This window comes from Agelaius phoeniceus, chromosome 1 (genome assembly GCF_051311805.1).
Source record: "Agelaius phoeniceus isolate bAgePho1 chromosome 1, bAgePho1.hap1, whole genome shotgun sequence".
In the NCBI taxonomy this organism is placed as follows: domain Eukaryota; kingdom Metazoa; phylum Chordata; class Aves; order Passeriformes; family Icteridae; genus Agelaius; species Agelaius phoeniceus.
Window position 1 is genome coordinate 68,473,715 of NC_135265.1, and position 24,173 is coordinate 68,497,887.

The window sequence follows — 24,173 nt, forward strand, 5'->3', positions numbered from 1 at the left end:
TGCTTTCCAGGACCGAGAGGGAAATGACAGAGAAAGAGCATTCAATCAGCACAGTACCCAACTACAACTAACCCCCAACTCATGCACGTCTCAGACTGCCAGAGGGCTGCTGTGGCACTATTTTAGCTGTGAACCAAACATCACAGGTGTGTGCACGCTGTAGAAAACTGAGCTCAGAAACCCCAGTTGGGATGGAAGCTGTGCCTGGCATATGCGCAGCCCCTCCGGCCTCCCCGGACATGTCCTGGCCCTGCACAGCAGCCCCTCCTGCACAGCATTTCAGCTGAAAACAGTAAATTCTGCTGACCTCAGAAGGGGGGTAAGCAGGGCAGGTGGTGAGAAAGAGCGCCAGGTTTGGCATAAGATGACATTTCCTAGACATAATTAAAAATATAAAGCGCAGCGCATCTTTAAGTGGTTCCATCTATACAGTCACTAGCCCTGTGACACTGAACAAGAAAAGGTAGTGGTGGGGGAGATAAACAGAGGGTTGATGACAAACAATAAAACATAAATGAGCACATCCTCTTTCAAAGTGCCATGTGTAATTTCTGTTTAGTTATAATTGAGTATGTCCTCAACAAAACAACTACATTTGTAATATTATACCATGCATCCATTTTATAAAATATTTTAAAATATGCTTTTGCCTTGGCCTGCCTACACAAAATAATGAAGAAATATCACTCATCAAGAGCTCCGTAAGAAAAATAAGCCTTAAAATAGCATGATACACTTGCTGAGTAACACGTATTTCTGCAAAACTCCTGTTCTTTATATATTTTGCATCTGAAAACTGCAAGTCTCACGCACACACAAAAGACAGACAGACTGCTGCTGTGGACAAAATGGTGCCATTTAATACAAAAATCTGGTTTATGCATAGCCTGGCTGTAGTGCATGCTGGGCCCAAGCAGAGTGGGATGCAGCCAGTTATATCGAACAGTTGTGCCCTCAGCAACAAATGGTGCATTCATAAAACTGGAAAAGCCTCTGTCTAGGGGATCGCAGCTCTGCAAAGGAAACAATCGCTTGCTGACATTTCTGAGGGAGGATATGGCCAAAAGAGGTTGAGGGGGAGAAGTATGATCTACAGGAAAGTTATGTTCAGATGAAATACCAAAATGTAAGGGAAGAAAACCCAAATCTACCACTGAGCTCCCTTTGCAGTCTCCCTCCATTAGCTAGTCTCTAACAAAAGAGCAAGGCCACCTGAAAAGACATGTGGTTAGAAAACACTTGGCCAGTCAAGAGTATAGAAGAAAAAGAAGAAAAGAAAAAGCTTTCTTGTAGAATGCTGGCCCATGAAGAAGCGACAGCCATCATGCAGGCTGCACTACACAAAGCTGCATGTGACAGGCAGTTTCTCACAAGTTTCTTACCCTTGCCTTTATTAGCTATGCCACCTCCACACTGGTAACTAAAAGCCAACATCTGGTGCTAGCTAAATGTCACCACAGACAATCCCTTTAATAAAAATTTAAAGAGTCTGAATCCCAACAAGGAAATCATTAGTGCTTTGAATGTAAGACCCTATGCGAGTGCTTCAAGACTGGAAAAAATCCTGGCTTTTAAGCTGCCCAGAGCAGTGACTTTGGCGTGCACTAAGCCCCTTCTCCAGGCCCCTTGCCACCTCACTCTGGGGATGTTCAATTCACAGCTTCTGACCCATGTGTAGCCCATCTGGACAGTTCAGCTGGACAGCACCCTGTGCTGGGAAGTCCGAACAGATCTACGGATGTCCAGGTCTTGCTGCAGAATGAGAACATGCTGTCCAGTCTGCCCTTGGCTGAGGGAGCTCTGGCTCCTGAAGCTGAAATGCCAGACACTGCAATCAGCCCCAAACACACCTGACATCTCTGAAAGCAACTCTGACCTGTCCCTAAGATGCACGAGACACCCATGCAAGTCTATGCAAAAGTGCTCCCTTTGGAGATAAGCAGCTAAGCAGCATGGCTTATTAATGAATACCTGTCACCTGCTCCCTTCTACTGAGCTAAGCAATAAAGCAAAAAAACCCCCACATCATACACCATAACTGAAGTTCAGTGGGAGAGTCAATGGCAGTTCCTGTAAAACACCAAAAGAATTACGTCCCACCCGCACATTGACAGGAAATAAGAAACAACTCTCCCCAACCACTCCTGGTTGCCCTGAGGCTGTGCACCTTATTTCCTCATGGCACCCATGTAGCATAGAGGTCTCATATCTCGCCCAGTAGAAGTTTTCTGCTAAAAATTTATCTCAACAGTTTGGGAGAACTGACACTTCCACAGCCAAGGCAAACCCAGCTGAAGGAGAGATGACAAAAATTTTGTGTCTGACAGAATGAGTCCCTCCATTGTATTATCAAGAGAGTGTGTGTTTTAAGACATTATTAATAGAGTCCTCTGGCACTGAAGCCTTTGCAAGGGTATCTAAAATGGGGATGCACGTAACTCTTCCTATCCCCAGTGCACCTAATGGTCTTCTGAGAGCCTATTATGAAACCATTTCAGAGGTGAACAGGACTGTGGTCCCACAGACTGACAGTAAAAGTATTTTTCCACTGAGGTTTAAAAAAACCCAAGCAAGAAAGCAAGCAACCAACCAAAAAAACGCAAAACAGGATGAGTGGTTCTTCAAGAGAGAGACAGCCATTCCTGCACCTCTGTGCCAAAACAGCCAAATCCTGCAGGTCCACTGGAGTTGAGGAATAAACACTGGGAGCATGCACAGCAAGCTACAGTGCTGTCAACTGAGCCATAGCTATTAAGGTACTGGAGAATGAACAGTAATGCTTCTGCTTACCAGCTGTGCACTGCAAATGACTGCTTTTGCAAGAAAGTTTGCACTGTAGTTGCATAAATAATTTCAATAAAACTGTAGAAAAAGCCACTTCATTAATGCCAGTTATCAGCTGGAGACCTACAGCAAATACAAAACTGCAAAAGTTTTTACAGACGCATCAAAGCAATCTAAAAACTGTCTGACTTTACTCGTTGGTCAGTTTCCAGGCAACACAAAAGTCTACACATACATGTAATGTTTTGTACATGCTCCCATGAAAGCTGCCCTCGGCATTCTAGAATTAAAGTGGCACACATGATTTGGTTTTCCTCCATAGGCTTTACAAAAGCTTCTAATACAACACATGATCAACTTACTAGGAAATTTTTTGTTAGTTTTAAATTTGGAGAAGGCAACAAACTGGGAAACTGTGGGAGAACATCAACAGAGCTGAAAAGAAAATTACATCCCAGCCTCCTGAAAAACTTTAATATAAAGCTCTTTAGGAAGTCTCTGAATAAGGGATGAACAAAGATGTAATCCATTTGAGAAATGTCCTTCCTTTGAACACTGAATCACAGAATACAAGTCTCCGCATCACCTTGCAAAAGAAAAAGGAAAAATAAATCCTGCCTGAAATGTGTCACTTTTTTGCTACTGTTTACACTGTTTGTTTGTAGTGGTTTTGTAAAATCCCACAAATATTTCAGACCGAAACCACAGTCCGTATTTTATATTTAGATGAACTATGGCATCTTTCAAGAAGCTGTAATGGCAAGCCTGCATGTAAAGCTGTCCCAGTGCCTGCCTTGGGACCATGCAGCCATTGCAGAAGGAAGGACATGGGCCACCACTGCAGCCCTGCTGGTGACCCTCCTCCATGTGCTGGCCCAGCCACCCCACAGCTCAGCTCCAGCAGGATGCGAGAGTGAGTCCTTGCACCTCCCGTGACAAGGGATGGTTTTGAGTAGGATGGCTAATGTCTGTAGGTAAAATTTAAAACCAACAAAAAAGTCTCTTCCTTTCTTTCTTTTACTTCCCATCTGATCCAGGTGGGACAAACAGGATGGAATTTGCCTCTCGTGCTGATGCTTCCAGTATCAGCCCTGATTTGAATCAATAAAACACAGTAGGGAAAGGAGCCTGAAGGTTTCTAACCGGGTGTGTTGAACATCATGACCTCCTCACACCCCCGCCCCACAAATGCTTAACTGCTGAAAGAAATTCCTCTCGTTTCCTGCACTGAATCATCTGTGTCACCACAAAGATGAGATTTTTAACTGTGCGCACACGTTTCTGATTTGAGGGGCATGCAGTGTAGGGTGTTTCTCAAACTACTGTCAGACTAGCCACACACGGTTTGGATTTCTTCTGTGTTTGATGTATCATTTAACTAAATCTGTGTTTTTCCAATGAGGTACAACCTCTCAGTGATGCTGTTTTCTAGGAAATACGCAGGTGAATGCTGCTGCTTCTGTTGCAAAGTATTATTTGAATGGAGCTAGGAGGGACAGGATATGCTGATTTGCACAATTAAAAATAACTTACAATTTGAACTGTGGCATCAGATGCTTCAACAAATTTCATTAGGGCAGATTACATGCTCTTTTCAAAATGCCTTTTTTCCAGACCGCAATGTAAAATCATTTCATTAATTTAGCCACAATTACCTCATTTTCACTGCTAAGCTGATCAACTATTTTTTAATCACTACAGCAATTCATTCTGCTGGAAAGTTAGTAGCACTGTAGCCCTCAAATGCAATAAAGAAACATCCAAGAGAAAGAAAGGTGAGGCAAAATGCTAAACCACAGTTCCTTAACCACCCTTCCTAACCAGGATGGCTTTGTATTGTTGCAGGCACAGAAGGGAGGGAACTGTGATCTCTGTTTGGCTGTGCGCTGCAGAAGTCAGTGGGATCTTTGTGGATGCTGGGTGGGAACAGGCCCCTAAAAATATGCAACAAGCAATAGCAAAGCTTATACTCTGCTCTGGATTGATCTCAGTCACGAGGAGGTAAGCTGTCAGTCAGCAAGAGTGCAAGGAGGGCTGATTGTTCTGGTCATCTCACTGGAGCAGAAGAAAAATTCAAGATGCACATCCTCCTTGCAGCACCCCCACATACTCTCACCCAGATGAAAGCTTAAGGACAAGAATCATGTTTTCTCACAGGCCTATTTTTTCTACGAAGTGTTGTCAACCTTCTCCACCCCTTATTTTAATAAAAGAAAATCTACCATCCTTTTGACCTTGGACTTGTTCATTTTCTCTGTTTCTCTCAGTACATGCTCTTTGCTAACCATTCAGCATGCTGCGAGCCCTGATAAAAGTGGTTAATGTTTACTGAAACCTGCGTATGAACTGTACTAAACCTGATGCAGGGGGAGGCAAAGTTCTGCTAGCAGCATCCATGACCAATTAAAAAGAAGCCTTAGCTTGTTTTTCTCTTTAAACTCATCCCCCTCCCACTAAACAGCTGCATGAGTAGATGGGCATGCAGCTCAGGGAGAAGACTGAAAAAATTCTTCAAATCCATCCACCTAGACACTTCAAAATAAGTCCTTGTTCTGAGTACCACAGGCCTTTCAAGGATATACAAAAGGAATGAAATAACTACTGGGGTTCTCTTTCTGGGGGATGGATACTTTACCCCCAAATAATTGTTTTTCAAAACAGTCTGAAAACCTCCAAGTCTAGCAGAACTGTTGAGTGTTTTCTTTTAGCTTTTGCTCTAGAAGTCCACACACCCTTGGCTTGAACAGTCTTCAAAACATCCTATCAATTAAGTGAAAAAGCAGGATATTACTACTGTAAACTCAAACTACAACTACCAGTTGATCAGTATTATTCAGAGACTTTAAATTTATCATCATTTCTTCCCAGCAGAGACAGACTTAGAAACAATCAGCAGTTTCAACAGCTGTATCCGTGCACTATTTAGGAGCAATATTTTGTAGCATAGACTAAATGTGTGCATCGCCCCTTCTTAGCTTACTGGCATTTTCTCCATCTGTATCATAACATCCAGCCCAGAGAGCTCTTACAGACAGCTCCTGCCTCCCTCCCATTGTCTGGTGACAGTGGGATGCTCTCAGGTGTTTAATGACAATTTTTATTTTTTTTTTTTGTACTAGAGGGCAGCAACAGTGCTGCTGTCACCTTGGAAACAACCATCACCCACTGTTTGCAGAACAAACAATGGTACCTTTTCAGCCAGCGCAAGGCAGGCAGGGCAAGAGGCAGCCAAGCAATTCTGGGACTTACAGGAGTGTTAACATATTGCATTCATTCACTGCGTCAAAAAATAGTTCAGCACGAGGAGCAAGGCGCTCTCAAAGTGAGAACCTTTGGCTGCAAACCACAGACAAGTGCACAGGGCTCAGAAGGTCAAACAAGTCTCCCCAGTCAGCAACGAGGTCTTTTTCTCTGATTTTTTTACTTGCCCTCCTGTTCCCCTCTCTCATACACACAGAAGGAAGAAAAACACACCTATTTAAACTGATCTTATCCACGAAAAGTCAAGTGTTCAGCTTCCAAGTAGCACTCTCTGAAGTTTTCTCAGTGTGCCAAAATATTTTAAAGAACTGTTTACCCTCACTTGTAGTGCTTTGTACCCAATGCATCAAGAGCCGTTTCCAGAAGCGTTCCTTGTGAAGCTAGCGAGGATTGTGGTTATTCAGCGTTTCAGACCGTATGCCTAAGCACTCCAACTGTTATATACTCCTCTCTTCTCAAAATAATTCCATTTTCAGAAGACAGTCTGCCTGCTTTAAAATACAGATGATGTACATCTGGCTCTACACTAACCTCTCAGTGTCTTCCTGTCTCCTGGAGACTTTTTTCTCTGCTCAAAAAAAAAATCCTCAGCACCAAAGAAGCGTTTTTTACCTACAGTAACCACAGTGGAAAGCTAAATATTTAAGGATTCAAGTTTTATCAGTTTAAACACATTCTCACAAAGGAGTTTGCTCTTGTGGCCTGTCACAAGCCGGGTGTTTAAAGCAGAATGGAGACTGAAGTGTCACTCAGATACTTTAGTGCTTTACAACCTTCCCACACCAGCTCACAGACACCTACATTGCTGAGAGCAAACTGACAGCAGTCCAGCTGCCCAGCTCGTCCGTATGGCCACTTGGCAAAGGATTGCAAGGCCCTACAAAACCACGCTGCTGCTTGACTCGTGCATAAAAGGGCATCCAGGTGTGCTGTGAAGGAGTGCCAGGCACAACACACCCTGCTGAGAACTGCACTGAGGTGATGAGAGCTGTACAAAGGTACAACAAAGCAGCTCTTGGGCGAGATCTGTAGATTTCCACATCACAATATAAACACTTTTCTATAGCCTTCCACTCATCTTTCACAGCACGCTCCGCTCTGGCAAAATAAAAAGGGAAAAAAAAAAAGGCAGATCACCTTTAGACCGTCAAAAACAGTGTCTGGTGCTGTCCTGCAAACTGAAGCCTCCAGCAAGCTTGTCCATCTGGGCTGGACAGGTTCACTCTCAACTACAACCATGGTAGCTCCATTGAGTCAGACTAACATTACTAAAAACCTACCTAAATGTTCATTAAGATGCAGGTTAGCACATTAACTGGTCTTGCACAGCCACAAACACAGCTTTGGACATGGTAGGCTGTACCTTAAGGAGCATCAAGAGAGCTTTTTTTTTTTTTTTTTAATTGTGTTCGGCTAACTCAGTTGACCTCAAACAATTGAGACACACACCCTTTTTGCCTGTCAGGACAGGGTCCTTCTCTGTCTTGCACTGCTGGGACAGGAGAAGTGAAATATGTATGGAGGTGATTCACATACAACCCATCCTTCACTTACTCCTAATAGGGGGTGGAGGGGAGGGAAGCATATGGGTGAAAAGCCGCAGCTGTTCCAAGGCTGTTCCAACTTTACAGCACACGATTTATGGAAAACAAAACAAGAGGAGCAGAAAAATAGGATTTGAACATTACTGACCTAAAAGAATCATTGTAAATACCTCCTGCTCTGTGCAAGGGCTACCCTGGGCTCCATCTGCCTTCAAGGCCGAGAAAGGAAACATTAAACTTGAACATCAGCCAGGATTCACTGTCTGCTTCCTAACACGCTTAGATAGGGCAGTCTCTACCTGTGGCAGAGCACAGGGAGGGCACTGCCCAAGCCTTGTTCCTGCTTTGTGCTTGGCACTGTCCCTGCAAGTGCCAGCCAGAGCCTGGCCAAGGGGCAAACACAGCTCTGCCCCACAGGGCTGCCCTCTGCCCCAGCATCCACAACCTGCTCTGAGCTGGGATGGGAGCACGTTCCCCGCACCTCAGCAGCCGGCTCTGGCAATTTTGGCAGAGGCACGTACTCCAGAGGGCTCTGGCACAGCTGGCAAGGGAGGTGCGGGTACCAGCGGGACAGGAACACGCTCCTGCACAGGACAGGCTTCCAGTGGGCTGGGGCTGCTACTCAAGGCACCGCACCACTGCCCAGACAAACAGGGATGCAGGCACATCCCCTTCGCTCGGGCATCACCGCCAAAACTCCCCGTGGCCGTACCCAGGGGAGCCAGGCCTCCCTGCCACGAGGGCGAGGGAGCAGCAGCGGCTGGAGCAGGGCCGGCCCTTCCCTCCCTTCCCCCGCGCAGCCGCCCCCACCCTCCAGGAGCTCTATCGCAAATCCCCAGGCCGCGCCGACTGCCAGCTGACAGAACTGTTTAGTCAGCAACCAGGGAGAGAGGAGCGGCCGCCCCCCTCCATCCTTCCCGGCTCCTTCCCGTGGTACCTTCCCCGCCGCCAGCAGCGCCGGGGAAAGAAACACTCTCGTGCTCCCCAAGCCCTCCCCAAAACGGTGAATACGCGAAGTATTCACATTTCCGAAAAGTTTGTCGAGCTTTGCACGTAAGCTGAAGGATCCGGGTTGTTGTTTGGCTTCTTTTTTTTTTCCCACCCCCTCCCCTCGGTGCTTTGTATAGCCCTCTTTCACCACCCTGCCCCATCCCCCAGGCGAGAGGAGATCCAGAAGCGCTGTGCTGCTACTGCTGGAGGAACTTCCTCCATTTGCTGTGAGAACATCACTCCGGCGGCCCCGCGCCCCGCGCCGCCCCGCAGAGGAAGTGCAACATAATAGCCAGGCCCCAGGTGCCAAGGTTAGCCTGTCCTTTTCCTCTCCCCGGGATGATTTCCACTCCTTTCAATACCAGCCTCCCCAAGAGCAAGGCCTTTAAAGCTGCGTGTTAAAGTTGTGAACAACAGCAGCAACAACAACAAAAAACAAAGCTGAAACCTGGTCAAGCACCACCACCCGGCCTTTGCACACCAGAACTTACATGATTCAGAAAGGTTGAGCACTGTCTACGAAGAGAAAAGTCTGGTTTCATCCGTGCACTAAAAAGCTGAACAACTTTACCCGTACTTTTCTCAGTCAGAGCAGCAGCCCAGCCGGTGCCAGCGAGGCAGCAGTGCCACCAGCGCATGGAACTGCCTGTGCTGGCCTTCTCTGCTTGCCCAGGGCAGATGTAACAACCACAGCAATACAAATGTCTCGGCTAAAAGGAAAACCGCATCTCAGGCCAGGCTGGAATAATGAAAACCCTGGGCAAAAGGCATGGATTTAGTCTACAAGGAAGATGGAGATCAGCACCCAAACCGTGTTTCTCAGAGCATTGAGTACACAGTTTCCATTCTCTATTCTGACAACATCTGCAAAACTGAAGGCACAAAGTAATTTTAAAAAAAATAGGTTTTAATGGAAAGTCTCACAGTGTCTTATTATACTTTTCCCTTTTCAGTTTGCTTGCCTGGTATAAAAGCATGTATCTACTTCCTCCAAAATGCAAAAACTCAGTGTTGAGGGAAGCTCCTACACTGGCTCATCTCACAAAATCCTCTGCTTTTCCAGGTGGAACAAGGAGAGATTAAAAGGTGTAACTATGCCCTAGGTGTTATGATGTAATCCATAATTTATGCAGAAACAAAATGTCCCATACTGACATCCCTGTAACAAAGCATTTATTTGGCTTATACAAAAGTGTTTCATGGCAGAAAAAGCAAAGTCTCTCCTTTACTCCTCTCCTACCTATAACAAAATACATGCATGCATTCTTTTTTGCCTTTCCTCCCAGCTGGGTATCCATGCAACTGGCTCCAATTAATTTGATTACTAAACTGCAGAACTGAGGAAAGTGAAGAGTTAGCAACCTGTCTCAGTTTATATGAGACACTCCTGTTACTGTGAACATGAGTTACCGAAAGGAAAAAAACCAACCCTACAGTCTCCAAATAACTAAGCAATGGTGAGGGCTGAAATTCACTAGAACAGAATGACTGAAGTTCAGAACTCCTTAATTCTCTCTTCCACGTTTTAGTGCTAAAACCTCACATTCTACACAGGCTGCCTGCTGCCAAGAGATAGACAGCTGCAACACATAGACACAAAAAGGAGGTGTCTTTTGGCTGGAGTTTTAGATTTCTACATGCTGCCCTGTTTTATATGCTACTCCCCCAAACAGTTACAAAAAAAAACCAAACCAAAACAAAACAAACCTGCAGAAATCTAAAAACAAGTGGGACTATTGTAACTGAAGATAGCTACTGATAGAGCCTGTATTAAATGTGCAGATGCCATAAGGCCCTTTCACAGTCCATGTTCCTCTGCAACAAGACAATTTTCTTGGAAATGTGATGTTGCAGTCTTTGTACTTACTTGGCTTTTAGCATATGTTTAGTTTCACATCTTATAATAGAAGCCTGGGCATTCCAATAAAACCTACATCAGTCTTCACTCTTATTTTCCTTAAGCTGGTATTTCTGGGCTGTGATTGATACTCTGTCCCTGGCAACTCAAACTGACTTCTTTCACAAAAGAGACACCAACACTGCCAAAGCTGCACCAGATTTGTACCAGTCCAGTCAGAACAAAACCAGGACCACAATCTTACATGATGAAACATGATTTCCTTACACAATATCAAGCATGATTAAGAAAGATACTCTCTCAAGATGGAAATTAATTTGAAAACAGAAAGAACAGCTAAAAGAGACCTGATTTACAGAATTTTTTACACAGCTAAAGCAGTAACAAGATTTCCATCAAGAGAAAAAACAAAGAATGTGTGATAAGGTGGGAAGATGAGGCTATATCTGCAGCCAAAACTCTCAAACCTCATGATAAAAACAGCACATAGTTTTGTGCTGCTTGCACTGAGGGTCAACATCTCTCCAGAAGCTCTTCCCTTCCTTCAGCTGCCCATTTCCATGCCAGGGAAAGCCTATGATTGCCTCCCCTTTATTGATCCAAACAAAAGTTGGTGAGGTATGATTGTTCAAAGTCACAAAAAATTAAAGAAGACTGGCTACTCAAAATGTTTTGGAGATAAAGCTTACAGTGAAACCCCACAAACACTTGTATCAGCATCTCAGAAGATTACAACAGCAGGAGTGAACTGCTAGAGGTGAGGCGTAAACAAATTACAAAAAAAAAACCCCAACAACCAAACCTCTTCAAGCTGGTTTTACCACTTCTCCATCCTATGATGTCAAATGCCCATTTAAGTCGCCAAGGAATCCATTCTGAAGTCACTAATTCAATGTTATTATGAATTTTTTTTTAGTTACCAAGGCAAAGACACACCAGAAAAGGGAAAGCTGGGAGGAAATACCTAAATATCAAAAGACTCTTAAAAAATGCATCTTCAAAGAGATAAAAAACATCAAGAACAGATCTCCATTGAGATGTTTCCCTTTGCATTGTTTGCAGTCACATACCTGGAAGAATACTTGCCTTGAAGTGGTAGAGGGAAGATGCTTGAATACAAGTGGTGTCAAACACAACCTTTAAAAGCAAACACCACAATGTACCTGAAAGACGGAGGCAAGTGGGAAAAGGAAAAGGGGAGGGGGAAAGTGGCTCTATTAACATAAGCCTGCCACTCTTAACAGTTACTGGAATCACAGCAGAGACACCCATGAACTGATAGTAGCCATGGAGGGGATGCTCATTCTCACCTTCAAGTAGGCTGAGGGCAGCTAAGAACCTACATGTTAAAAATGAAGCATCTTTAAAAAAATGCAAAATGACTGTGCTGGTTTTTCAACACCACAACTCTGAGACAGCAAAGATACTAAGTCTAACATACACAGCAGATGCAGTTCCTATAGACAAGGACAGATAGAGCAAACATTGCTCATCACCCCCCACCCATGAGCAAACTTGAATTAGGCTCTGTCTGCAGGAATTCATTAGCCTAGCAGCACGGATTCCAGGATCAAGGATCCATCCTACCAGGCAATGCATCTTGTTGCATCCATGTTTGACTCAAGGACCTTGCAAAGATAAACTGGCAAAAAGGCATTCCACTTGATTCTTCCACTTTTCATCCTGGCTCTTGCTTGACTAGGAAGACATGATGGTTCTGATGGTTTGAGCAATGGTCTTTTTAATAATGGTTGCCTGGGCTTTTAAAATCTGTTCTACCTGTACTGCAATCAGAAGTCCTGTCATCCTCTGTTCTTCTCCCACCTCCTTCTTCCAGCACAACTACATCACCGGCACAGTAAGTCTGCTAAGAGAACTGACTGAGCCAAAACTGAACTTTGAAAAGACAGAGGGACAAATACAAAAAGTTCTTATCAGCTTTCTGGCCAAGCACTTTAGGGCATACCTTTAAGGTATTTAAAATATTTATTATTTTGAATACATACCCCAAGAAAACAAGCAGTCAAGAAAACACTTCTAATTAGAGGAACATAAACATGCCCTCCTGCTTACACATATACAATGACTTTATTTTATGTTTATTTTTAGGTTTTCCTGATCTAACACCCAAGAGCAGAGAGACACCTGCAAAGCATAAACCATGCTAGGGCTTCATTCCTTGCTCCTCATATGACCTTTATGATATGAAATTTAAATTTAAGCCACTAAATGCATAGAGCAGCAGCAGAACAATACAAGAGGAGCTTTGAATCCAACAATCAGACCTACAACCACAGCTTGATAGTTTAAAAGAATAGCCCCTGCCCCCTTTCTCCAAACACATATGCTTGCTACTTTCAAATACTATATAATTCACAAAGCCTACAGAGCTCAGTATTAAGTGCTGAACAGCTTATTTTGAATGGTTTTACACACAGAAACCTTCAAAGATTTTCATCATAAATCAGAACTACCTGATGAACAGGGCTTGTTTCTCCTAAGACCACTACATTTCATCAGTCCTGAGAGGCTTAGTACATAGAGTAAGTAACACAGTGGGAACCAGTGAGTTCCCACTATGGAAGGCTTTCCCTCCCAGAAGGTTTCAAATCACTAGTGTCACCCTTGCAACCAAGTTCCCAATTCAGGCACCTTGGAATAAAGTTTTCAACAGCTGAACACAAATCAAGCAGTACACATCATTTGGTGGGCAGGTTAAGGTAGAGCTTTAAAAGGCAAGGTTCCTTTTTAGGCCATGTCAGCAGTGAAGAATGTGCAGCACACAGAGGAAGAAAGGGGTTAGCATGACCTGATCCAAACCTCTCCTTCCTCACTCTCCACAAGCAGCTGCATTCCGGCAGCCTTGTAAGCACTGATTTGTAAAGCAATCTAACTAAGTAAATAGCACTATGCCTAGCAATTAAGCAAAATCGTTTCCTTTGCAAAAAATAAAATCTCAAAGTCCACCAACATGGACCAGTTAGTCCTACAGGTGGACAGGTGGGTTCACAACTTGCAAATACAAAAAAGGGGATGGAGAAACAGTAGAATTGCAGAATATTACTTCAGAATTGCTAATTTTACTTCAGTCAACTCAAAACAATTCCTCTGATACCGGCCAAGAATAAACTGATGGATGAGTCCTAGTCATCATCCCAAATCAGCAGGCAAGCATAGGAAGTGGGCAAACTTTAATGTGGGTAATATCTCTCCATTTAAGTGGAACCTAAAGAAACATGCAGAGGGAGCAAGGACAAATGTCCCTAGTCTCTGGTAAGTTGTATTCACCAAGGTTTTAAATATACAGGGCATGCTTCAGGCTGCCATTTGTAGGGAGGAAGCAGGGGGGCATATTAAGTGGGGGGATACAGGGACATTGCTCATGGAAACCAGCAGTATATCTGGAAAGGAAAACAGGAAGAAAAGCACCATTTAAACAGGCAGTCCTCAAGCAATCAGGATGGAAGTAACTGAGCCAGACCTACAAACAACCTCACCAATCATCATCTTCTGACTGTGACTTGCCAACATGGAGAAAGTTTCACAAAAAAGCTGCTGCAGAATCATGGCAGCACCTGGAAATCTTTAAAGTCTGTCCAAGTATATGTCTTACAGCAATAAATATCTAGGCAAATAAAGTATTTTTGGCATGTGCCTGTGATAGATGTTAACAAGGCAAAGCAAAGCTTTTAAAAGCATTGATGAACACTGTAATCAGAAGTATGGAACAATTTCTGCATAATAATGGATACTCAGATTAGGACTCCAACCTGGGAGGAAAGCCACAGAGGTGATACAGCAGAGGTCCAGAAAATCCTGAAAGGTGTGGAGAAAGTTGGTAGCAAATGAATACCTGCTACTTCCCTTAGTACAAGTCTTAAATGGTATTAAGTGAAAGCATAAAATGAGAGGTTCAGAAAATCAATTTTTCAGCTCCTCTCCAACAGAGCATGCAGTTAAACTGCAAAACTCACCATCACAACATACCAAGAGTCAGTACAGGGTCAAAAAGCCACTGGACAAGCTCACAAAAAAAGGATTCTTGAAACTAAATACTCTAACTACACAAATACCCCTTGGCTCAAGGGATTCCAGAAGCATGTTGCTGGTAGGCTACATTAGGAAAGCATCACTAATAGGTGCCCTCTTGCCATACTCTCTTTTGATAAATCCATATTGACCAGCATCTTGGGCATGGCAAGCTTTGGGTCTGACTTGGTATTAAGACACAATCAGGATTCCCACTGATTTTCAGTTTTGTAGGCACAAAACCAAAAAACACAGCATGACCTACTCTACAGAATTTAGCACAGAACTGAAGCACCTCCTGCAACAGATCCAGAGGCATTTCTGTCAGCTTGAGGAAGCATCCTCTGCTCTGAATCCAAGCTTCACTGGAGAAGCAGGTACCAGGAACTGCTCATTCCAGGACAGGGCAGTCCTGAGGAAATGTCACCAGAGCCAAAGCTTCAACGTGATTCAGGTCAGGGTGATTTCAGAGGTTACTGTACCAGGGCTGTCATCCCTGTCTGACGGCCAGTGGTTACTGTGCTTGCAGCAGAGACACGTACAACTCCAGAGATGCCCATAATTGAAGTTTTAACTACCTACCACTCAATTCAATTCAAACACAGCAAACTCTGAAGTGCTCTGCTTGGGAGGAGACACATCCACCCTTCTGCCTCCTCTGCAACATAAACCCAAGTCCTTCATCCAGGGTCAGACCAACAGGACAAGAAACCTTTGGAAAAAAATTAAATTTTTTCTGCATCAAACATCTGCCTGAGGTTCTCACCCAGGCAGTGAACCGGGCATGCTTAGTTCCAGGTCTCTGGAGAGGGACAGTCGTTAGCAGCTCATTTGTGGACCACCTCCACCAGAAGAGCCCAGGACAGAGCCAGGCCTCTTGTTGGTACTGCCACAGGCCATATTAACTTGTCGCCTTCAATATGCATCCAGCAGAGTTCAGGTCATGGATTTGTTGGAAGTTCATCACTTATTCAGGCTTTTGTGTGAGAGGTCATTGCTGTCAAACTGTCTGCTTTCACAAGCACAAAAGCTCATGTTAAAATGTAAATACTTACAGGTGTTCCACTAGGCACTCAAGATGAAAGTCAGAGCAAATATATTAGTCCTAGCCGTATTTTACAATGCTGGTAGTACTTGAATGTCATCTGTTTGTGAACTGAGGTTTTTATGTGGGTTCATCTGCCTAGACAGGAAGCATGAACTAATGGTGGAGACACAGGACTGGATTCACAGCATTTGGGCTCTTTTTCTGCACCTCTTACTGTCTCCTTCTGTGACCTTCAGTAAAGAAATTCTTCATGCCACTGTCCCAGTTGAAAAGAATGTGACTAGATGCTTACTTGGGCACGTATGAGGCCATGACCTTATGTAATTTTTCCTAATTACTACAATAATTCTGGAATGATACGGAAAAGTTAATCCAGCTGATAAAGTTAACCTGAGTTAACAAAAAGCAAGAGCCTTATAAAAGAGCACAACACCCTCCTCCCCCAATGCCTGTGTTTCACTATTTGTTTTTCAAGACAGAATCTCTGCAACTTATTATTACATTGCCCTTGATGGAGACAGCATTTTGCAAATTCAGCTTTGCAAGAAGCCCGGGTAGGCTGGCTCACCCCTGTCGCCTAGATTTACGTGCTGCTTACCACTTTGCAAGCTATTCAAAGCACAACTTCTGTGTTGGGGTAACACCACAAGACTAGCAGCAGGACTATGCTGGCACGGGCCTACTGGGAGAATCAACTCCCCAGCTGTGGGAAGAGGCAAAGCCGGCAGAGACTGCAATCACCACGTCACCCTGGAATCCAGTTTCATGTCCAGTCCAACTTCGTTCTGTGACTGAGCTGCACAGTTCTGGAAAAGCTGGTATCCTCTTCCCTCAGCACTTCCAGCTACACGTCAGATTCTCTTGTGACTTCTGGAAACTGCTATGTTAGCTACTAAACTGGAAAAAGCCATCTTTGGTCTGAGAGGAACTCCCATTCATCCAGTTCAGTACCTATGACAGGGGTAATTTTGCACTGTGCATCCCACATCATGGAAGTCATGAGAGAGCCCCCTCCCACCCTTAACAACGCAGAGGCATCTCCATCAGGGAATTTGGTTATTAGCACACCAGAAAAGCACACAGCTTTGGCAAACCTCATGGGTGACACCTCTCTGACTCCATTCATGGAGTGCTGCCTCTCTGGAACAAGCAAGGGGAGTGAAAGGAAGCTGTGAACAACTGTGCTCTTCTGATGTGCATTCCCTTCCTCTGCTCAAGCACGCGCAGGAGGCCAAGCAAGCGCACATGACATGCTCCCTGCAGGATGCCACATCCTGCCGTATTTCATACAGCATCCCAAGGCAAGCCAGATACTTTTCAAACACAGTATGATCTTTGACAGTATGATCTGTCACAGTGTGAGAGATTCCCAGAGACAACATAGGGGACAAAGGAGGGAACAGCACTGACAGATTTATCCAACAGTGACAAACTGTTCCTAGCCACACTTCTCTTAAAAGGAAAAAACCCAAGCAAACAGACTGCAGCCACATGCAAGTCTTACAATGCATATTCCTTCTGTTCTTTGCTTTTGATAACTTGTTTTAGTTTTGTGAACTCACCCAAACCCTTCCCATTCCTATAGAAAGTAGAGATCTGTTTAGAAGGGGGGGGGGTGAAAAAAAGAACTGTGGAAGTGGTTTTATGCACTGCTTAACCCTCTCAAGCTGCTCCCAGCCTTGCTCCCTGTCACCCCCCACACACGGTGCTGCATTTTAAGGAGCACTGGTTATTGCTGACATCAGTGAGGCTCCGGGGGCCATCTAGGCAGCTGTTCCTGCTCCTGTGTGTGGCCACGAGCCAAATCACTCTGCCTTTTTGGTGATGTTCCCTCCTGCCGGCTACCCCCACTCCTGCCCACACGTCTGCAGGGTGGGGCAAGGTGGCCACTGGCAGCCTCTCTGAAGAAACTCAAGTGGAAAAAAAGACTGGCAGCTTTCATTTCCAGCCTATAGTCAGAAATGCTCAGTGATTTTTGACAGCGTGCTGTGGATTCAAAGAATTGCAGCTTCCCTTCCTGGAGAGCCAAAGACCAAGTTGCCCTTAGGACTTTGTCATCTAGAGGAGAAAAACACGTGCTCTGCCTTTCCTCTCCCCACGTGCAGGGGCAGCCCAACATCATGAAAACCACTCTGTACAGCTGTTCCCCTTTTAAAGCCGACCCATCCATGGAGGCAGAAATTCTCCGGCCAAATGATGATAGCAGAGGAGCAGAAAGCTCATCCAGGTCGACCCAAGTACACAAGACGGGTGCAAGAGATCTTCCAGGTGCAGAAAAGGAGCACTTTTTCTTCCCTCTGCTGCTCCCCACGAGGGCAAGAGAGGTGTGCCAGGGCACCTCTCAGCCCAGCCTGTCCCATGCAGGGAGTATTGGGTAGCAGGCTCTCTGCAGCCAGTAATCCCAGCGGCGGGGTGCGTCCCTGTGCTGAGCCACAGCCAGATCCAGGGAGTGAAAAGGTGACAGCCAAGCCAACTTCACATACACCCTCAGAGCCTGCAGCTCAGACCCCATGTCAAGATTAGGAAAGTATGCGCACACAGAGAGCACATGAGCTGCTGGAGTACTTTCATTTAACTCTTGCACACACCGTGTATTGAAGAAGTTTGGGTTCATGGCCACGTTTTTGGCCACTTCTCTTCAAAACTGGCTCTTCTCAGGCTGCAAGAGCTGTGGCAATTCCTTGGGCTGAGCAATGCTTCCTGAAGAAGTTGGTGAGGTGAGTTTGGAGATGTGGCTCACAGGGGTTAAAGATTCTGGCTTGCGTCACCAATACTTTTTCTTAAAGTTTAAGGCAGGCCCCAATCCCGAAACACTTCCCCTAACTTTTGCCCATGCCAGTATTTTGACTTTAAAGGAACAATCTGCTTAAGTAGAATTGTATCTGTGTTTAAAGTGTCTGCAGGATCAGTGCTTGGCTCAATCTAGACTTGCCGCTGACATATGCACACACACACACAAACCCCCCAGCAAATTCAGAAAAATACCTTGAGAGCTAACAGAATAAGACAAAAAAAAATAAGGATGAAGATGGTAACCCCCACCAAGGCGTGTTTAAAATTTACATGTGTGTATGTTGGAGGATGATTCACCAGGGCAGAAAAAATAGAGATGCCTGACGGCTATGGCTGGAAGCACAAGAAAGGTCCCTAATACTCAAGTTTATCTGGGCAAAGGGGAGTCCCAAAAGCAAACAGGTTTGTACACTACCAGCACCAGAAACACTGATAATTCTGGGACTTATGCTTTTAGTTTTATCTCTTCTAAAGAATAAGAATTTAGGTACTGTAATGTTAGCAATCCTGTAATGCAAAGAAACACTCCTTCAGCCACGAAAACAAACTCGATTCCTTACTTCTCTGTACCGAGCACAAAAGCAGCACATAGAAACACAAGTTTCCCTGGAACAAACCAGTCAAATTCATTCAAATCTTCCCGAAGCACAACAGGGCAGAACCCATTCCTGTTCCCAGAGCTTATTACAGTAACATGACTAAACATGCTCAGCAGTCCAATGTGATAGGATGCATCCATTTGCTGATGCCAGAGGAAGATGCGTGTCTCTCCTACATGGCACTGCTCTCACAGGCTGCTTTTCAAAAGATGTTTTGAAAAGCGACCTGCTGCGTACATTCTTAACAAGTCATAGTATCACCGGCTGTACAAGTGTTTGACCTCTACTTGCTATGCACTGTGGACAAAAATCTGACATCAGCTTATTCCAACCTTAGTAACACCAAACTGCTTCTGCAAAGCTGGCTGGAACAGACTACAGCAATGCACCGATAAACTCCCAGACAGACCCCTGGAGTGCTGAAAGTGCAACTAGTTTAGTACATGAGCCCATGTGTTTTAAATTTGGGTTGGATTAATCCAAGTAAGTAACCTGATTAAAATGGGAGTCTTCTCTGGAGGTCTAATTTATAGACGTTTCCATTACTCCATATACTTTTATGCTATATAAACATAACGAATGATACATACATCACTTTTGGGATGATTTAAGAATTCAGTTTAAAACTACAACAGAAGTCATTCAAGGCAACAGAATTAAATTACTTTGTGAATGGTAAGAGCCAGCAATTGCTCTTCATTTCAGTCTTGGGAAGGTGACACACTGAAGGGGTAACATCTTTCTATTCCCAGTTTCTCCTTCTAATTTCCTAATTTCAGAACCCTGATATTTGTCCCTTTTATGTACAGACCTAAAGCAAAAAGGAGAGAGAAGGATGTGATTTGACTGGTGCTTTAAAACACATATTAAAGCTAGGAATGTATTTGCTTCTGAACCAAACAACCAGAGGCAGACTCCTGAACATGTGTATATACTTGCACCTATACCACCTAGAAAAGAAATCAGTAAATAATCTGTCCCTCACGTGCAAAGCAGGCGTTTATGAGAGCTGCCCAAATGCTGCTTTGCAACCAAAGCTGTCTATTTATAAGGAGACACCTCAGCAGGAGCAGTGCAGGTTCCCAGCATGCCTCTACCTTGGTATCTGGAAAGGCTCCACTATGGGGTAAGAAGATAGTTATAATTAAACATTTATACTGAGGTAGTGCTGTGCAGGTCGGTTCCACAGTGTGTTAGGTGGCTTTTCAAAACTCAGTAATTGAATGCTGATCCCTGCCCCGAAGAGTTTACAGAGTAGGAAATCAAAGCATAACACTTGGCATCTGTATACCAGGAATTAAACAAAGACCACCACCAGTTCATTTCCTGGGTCTTTGGACTAGGCAGCTCACATAAACATCCATTACCAGAAATACTGGAAATTTTAAAATCAGCAGTCTGGACTTTCCTAATCCACATCTGTGCAGCTCTGTTTGAATTAGTAGCTGGGACAGTAACTCCAGCATGCAATTTGCACATGCTGCTGGCATCTTCTTGTCCAGTGTAGATTATTTTTGGCCCAAATACTTTTTAGCAATCATTTTGAAAAGACAGCGAGCACACAAACGGAAACATTTACTGCAAGTCAGTCGATTCAGGCCCTGCAAGCGCAAGAGAGGCTGCCAATGCACGAGGTCCAAAGTCAGGCAACAGCAGATCCTTCTGTCCTGAATCTCCAGGACAACCCCAGGGAGGCATCAGTACATCCACAATGCAGTGCTAGCACACGTCGGCTCGGGGCAGACCATGGCCACGCGCAAGCCTGTGGCCTATGTGGCGTTGCAAAGCCACTAACCCACATCTCTTTCTATGGAGACTCAGTTACGCAATGGTGCAAATAAAAACTCTGGCCCCAAACACACAGGGGCCATCTCTGTCCCAAATCCTTCCTCGGGGAGAATTCTCTACATTCCCCTTTTCCTGCAGGGAAGCACAGCCTGGGAAAGACAAGTCCAACTCACCAGACTGAATATGCTCAAGAAAGTAAAAGCACAACCTCTAGGATTTAAAAAAAGGACACAGCAGTGGCCAGAGTTGCAATGATGCCCCAAAACCTGGATGGAAGAATTTAGTCAAAATAGACTATTATGCTGCAAATTCCATTTGCTGTTTATCAAACAAGCTCCTAAAACAGATGCACTGACTTTGTAACTACACCCGTAGGAATTTCAAACACCAAAAAAATACAAAGACACTATTAGTATTTCAGTTTTTTAAAGTTTCCTGGCATCTTTCATGCTATGAATTCTCAAGAGCTTTCAGCTGTATATACCCCACATAAAATCTTAGTCCAGAGAAGCCTGAAAGAATTTTGCTGTTGATTCCAATGAAGACACGTTTTCCACTTCTACCTGCTATTTACGTATCTATTGATTTTTTAAACATGGAACAGCAACTGTAACGGGGCATGATCTGTGTTCACCTTATCTACTTACTTGTTCTGCGAACACCTCAACTTTCGTTTGTTGGCTTTTGAGCATTTAAAATGAGTAACCTTACTATTTATTTCTAACTTTTTTTTTTTCCCCTCAAGGGAAAAGGGAAGCATGGAAAATCCTCAGTCACTAGATTTAAAGAGCTTACAAGTTCCAAAAAGCTTTGCACGTAGAGATTGGGAACTGCTTGAAACTGCAGTTACTGAGGCCACAGAGTTTACAGAATCCACCAGATCCTTCCTGCAGAGTTTATAATCTGCATGGCTTCCTCCCAAGGTAACCAGCATCCACTCTGAGGTGCGGATCATTTCCCTCACCCCTAGAAATTCACCCCCTGCTTTGGCTGCACACAGGATTCACTGCACTCAGCAAAAAAAACACTGCCATTTTGCAAAAAGGAGGAATGGAGATAGAGGATGGAGAATACTTCTCCCATAAAGTGCAGGCAGCACTGATATGAAAAAAATCTTCACTTTTTGAACAAAACCAGTTTCCAACAACAAAGCAAGTTTACACCAGGGAAACAGGGGTGCTGTGATACAGCTCTCTTTACACTTTTACCACATGGACAGTCAGGCTCCTGACAGTCCAGAGAGTGACAGGAGATTTTACCAGGCAGAAAAGACACCTATCTACTGTAGAGGCTGAGACATTGCTCCAAGACTTCTTCCAGAAGTTGCCAATGCCTACAGTCTTGAAACTTACTTGGAAATACAGTAGGATGTACTTAGCAACACCTGGCTGGGCCATCTGATAAGGTAGAAAAACAAATGATGCAGTGGTTGGAAGAACAGACCAAAAGAAATATACTCAACAGCTAAATACAAGACAAGACGTAAGTTACATCTCTGTAAAGAAGCACTTGTTACTGCACTCACAGTTCTTCCCCTGGAAAATACAGTCAAACCTCACAAATGGAATCCCTTAGTAACCCAGCTACAGCTCTTCTACAGCTGGCTTCTCTGGTGCGTGCTTCCACTTCCTGAACCTTCAGTGTCTCGCTTAGAAAGCAAACCTCCTTCTGCAGCCCTCCTCCCTCCCACCCAAAAGCATAAGGATGTACACACAACTAAGTATGTGAGCTGTGCTGCAAGTTATCCAGCTGAAGACCATTTCAGGATACCTTAATGCTTTTGGGAAGGAGGGGATGAAGCAGGTAAGCACATGCACAAGACACCACAGACACCTTGTGTGTTTCCGCAATACAATGGCAACTGCATCAACATCAGAAAAGAAATGCACACTAGGATGAGGAACAGCACACAGGTATTCATGACCTGGCTGCTTCTCATGTTCTCAAAACACAAAGAGCAGTAAGATGTGATGAACTTAATTTAATGAAGAAAATACATTTTGTGTAACAAAAAGAGGAACTTAAACTAGGGTCTTTCCCCTACCCAAAACTGTGAGTGGTCCAAATTAACAAGGAAGTAGTGCTGCATATTGGTGCAAAATCCAAAGCAGCTCTCTCTTGTTCAAGCCCTGATGTTACCAGTGTGAAGGAGTCCAGCCTGCACACAGCAGTGGAATTTATTGCTGTGATGCAAGAGCTCTGAACAAAGCACTCCCAGGTACTGATACACCTGAACACTGACATCACCTGCTGTATGAAACAGGACTAACAAGGGCTCCAGTTAAAGCCAGCTAATCACACACAATAAAAGCAAAGGCCAGCTACACTTCAGCATGAACATTTTGTTTCTCTCATCCTCAGATAGGAAGCACATACCTAACTTAACTAAAAAAAGTTTGTCAACTGCTGACCATCCTCCATTTTCAAAGACAGATGATGCAAGCCCCCATTCTTAAAACACTGCGGGTACATTTGTGCTGTTTCAGGAAAGCACATGCTAACACCTGTTAAAGTATCTACCAGGAGATGCTACGTGGAGAAGTTCTACATGTATGAGAGGCTGGAAATTCCACTATTAATCACAAAATATCTTTCTCTTTTAGAACCAAATTAACAAGTCATTTAGGCACATTAGCACAGAAAATTTCCAAGAAGCTTAATACATTTTTTATCCAGAGTGACTTGAAAGTATAAATTTCATTTTTCAAAGCTGACACTGGGAAGTCGCTTGGCCATTGCATGCAAGGACCTTTCCCACACTTTTTCAGAGCATTACACAAATAACATCCCTTGTGCAAATGGATCTTCAAAGAAATTTCAGAAAGCAGGATGTAGGGATGTCTTCTCCAAAAGGAAAATGATCTCTCAAAATCCTGAGATTATATAAGTAAATAAGATTAAACAAAAAACATTTTTACTCAGGAAGGTTAGATGCAGGAAAACGAATTTGAAAGTTGCATTCCACATGCTTCTACAGGAAAACTGCAAAGGAGACAGGAGAGGTCATCAAGGCCTGAAAGGCCTCCCTCTCTAATGGTCCTTGGAATACCTGTTTTACCTCAGAAGCCTAACAATGCCCTGGGGGATTTTGACAGTTTTTCTTTTCCCTGGCTGTAACACCTCTGTGGATGGCTGGGACTCCACAGATGAATCCTGCTGTTCAAACAGCTGCCTCTCTCTACATCTTTAAAGAGGTATTCAGATTCCCTTAGCCTTACTTAGTTGAATCACTCTGAATAAACAGTCACCACCCATCAACTATGTATTTTTGTAAAGCACCTAGTCAAAGGCAACCACCTTTATTGATTGCTAGGCTGGCCAACCTGAAGGCTGAAATGTTATTATTAGGGGAAAAAAAAAAAAGGGCAGGATACACTTGAAGGCCTGTGTTGTTTCTAAAGGAAGCACAGGTCCAGGCGTTGCTCAGTGACATCAGGACCATTCCTCTCTGCCTGCAGGAGGCTGCTCTAACAGGTTTC

General features: G+C 44.2%; 1 protein-coding gene across 8 annotated transcripts in view; it reads right to left on the minus strand.

Moving 5' to 3' along the window:
• Positions 1–24,173, minus strand: part of RREB1 (ras responsive element binding protein 1) — a 122,317-nt gene that overhangs the window by 92,347 nt on the left and 5,797 nt on the right. Inside the window, exon 1 of one of the 8 annotated variants that reach the window (XM_077180988.1) lies at positions 9,071–9,182. The exons of the other annotated variants lie outside the window; for them this stretch is intronic. The gene's annotated coding sequence lies outside the window, so the exon portion shown is untranslated. Of the gene's footprint in view, positions 1–9,070; positions 9,183–24,173 lie in introns of those variants that run through there. 8 annotated transcript variants of the gene reach the window in all.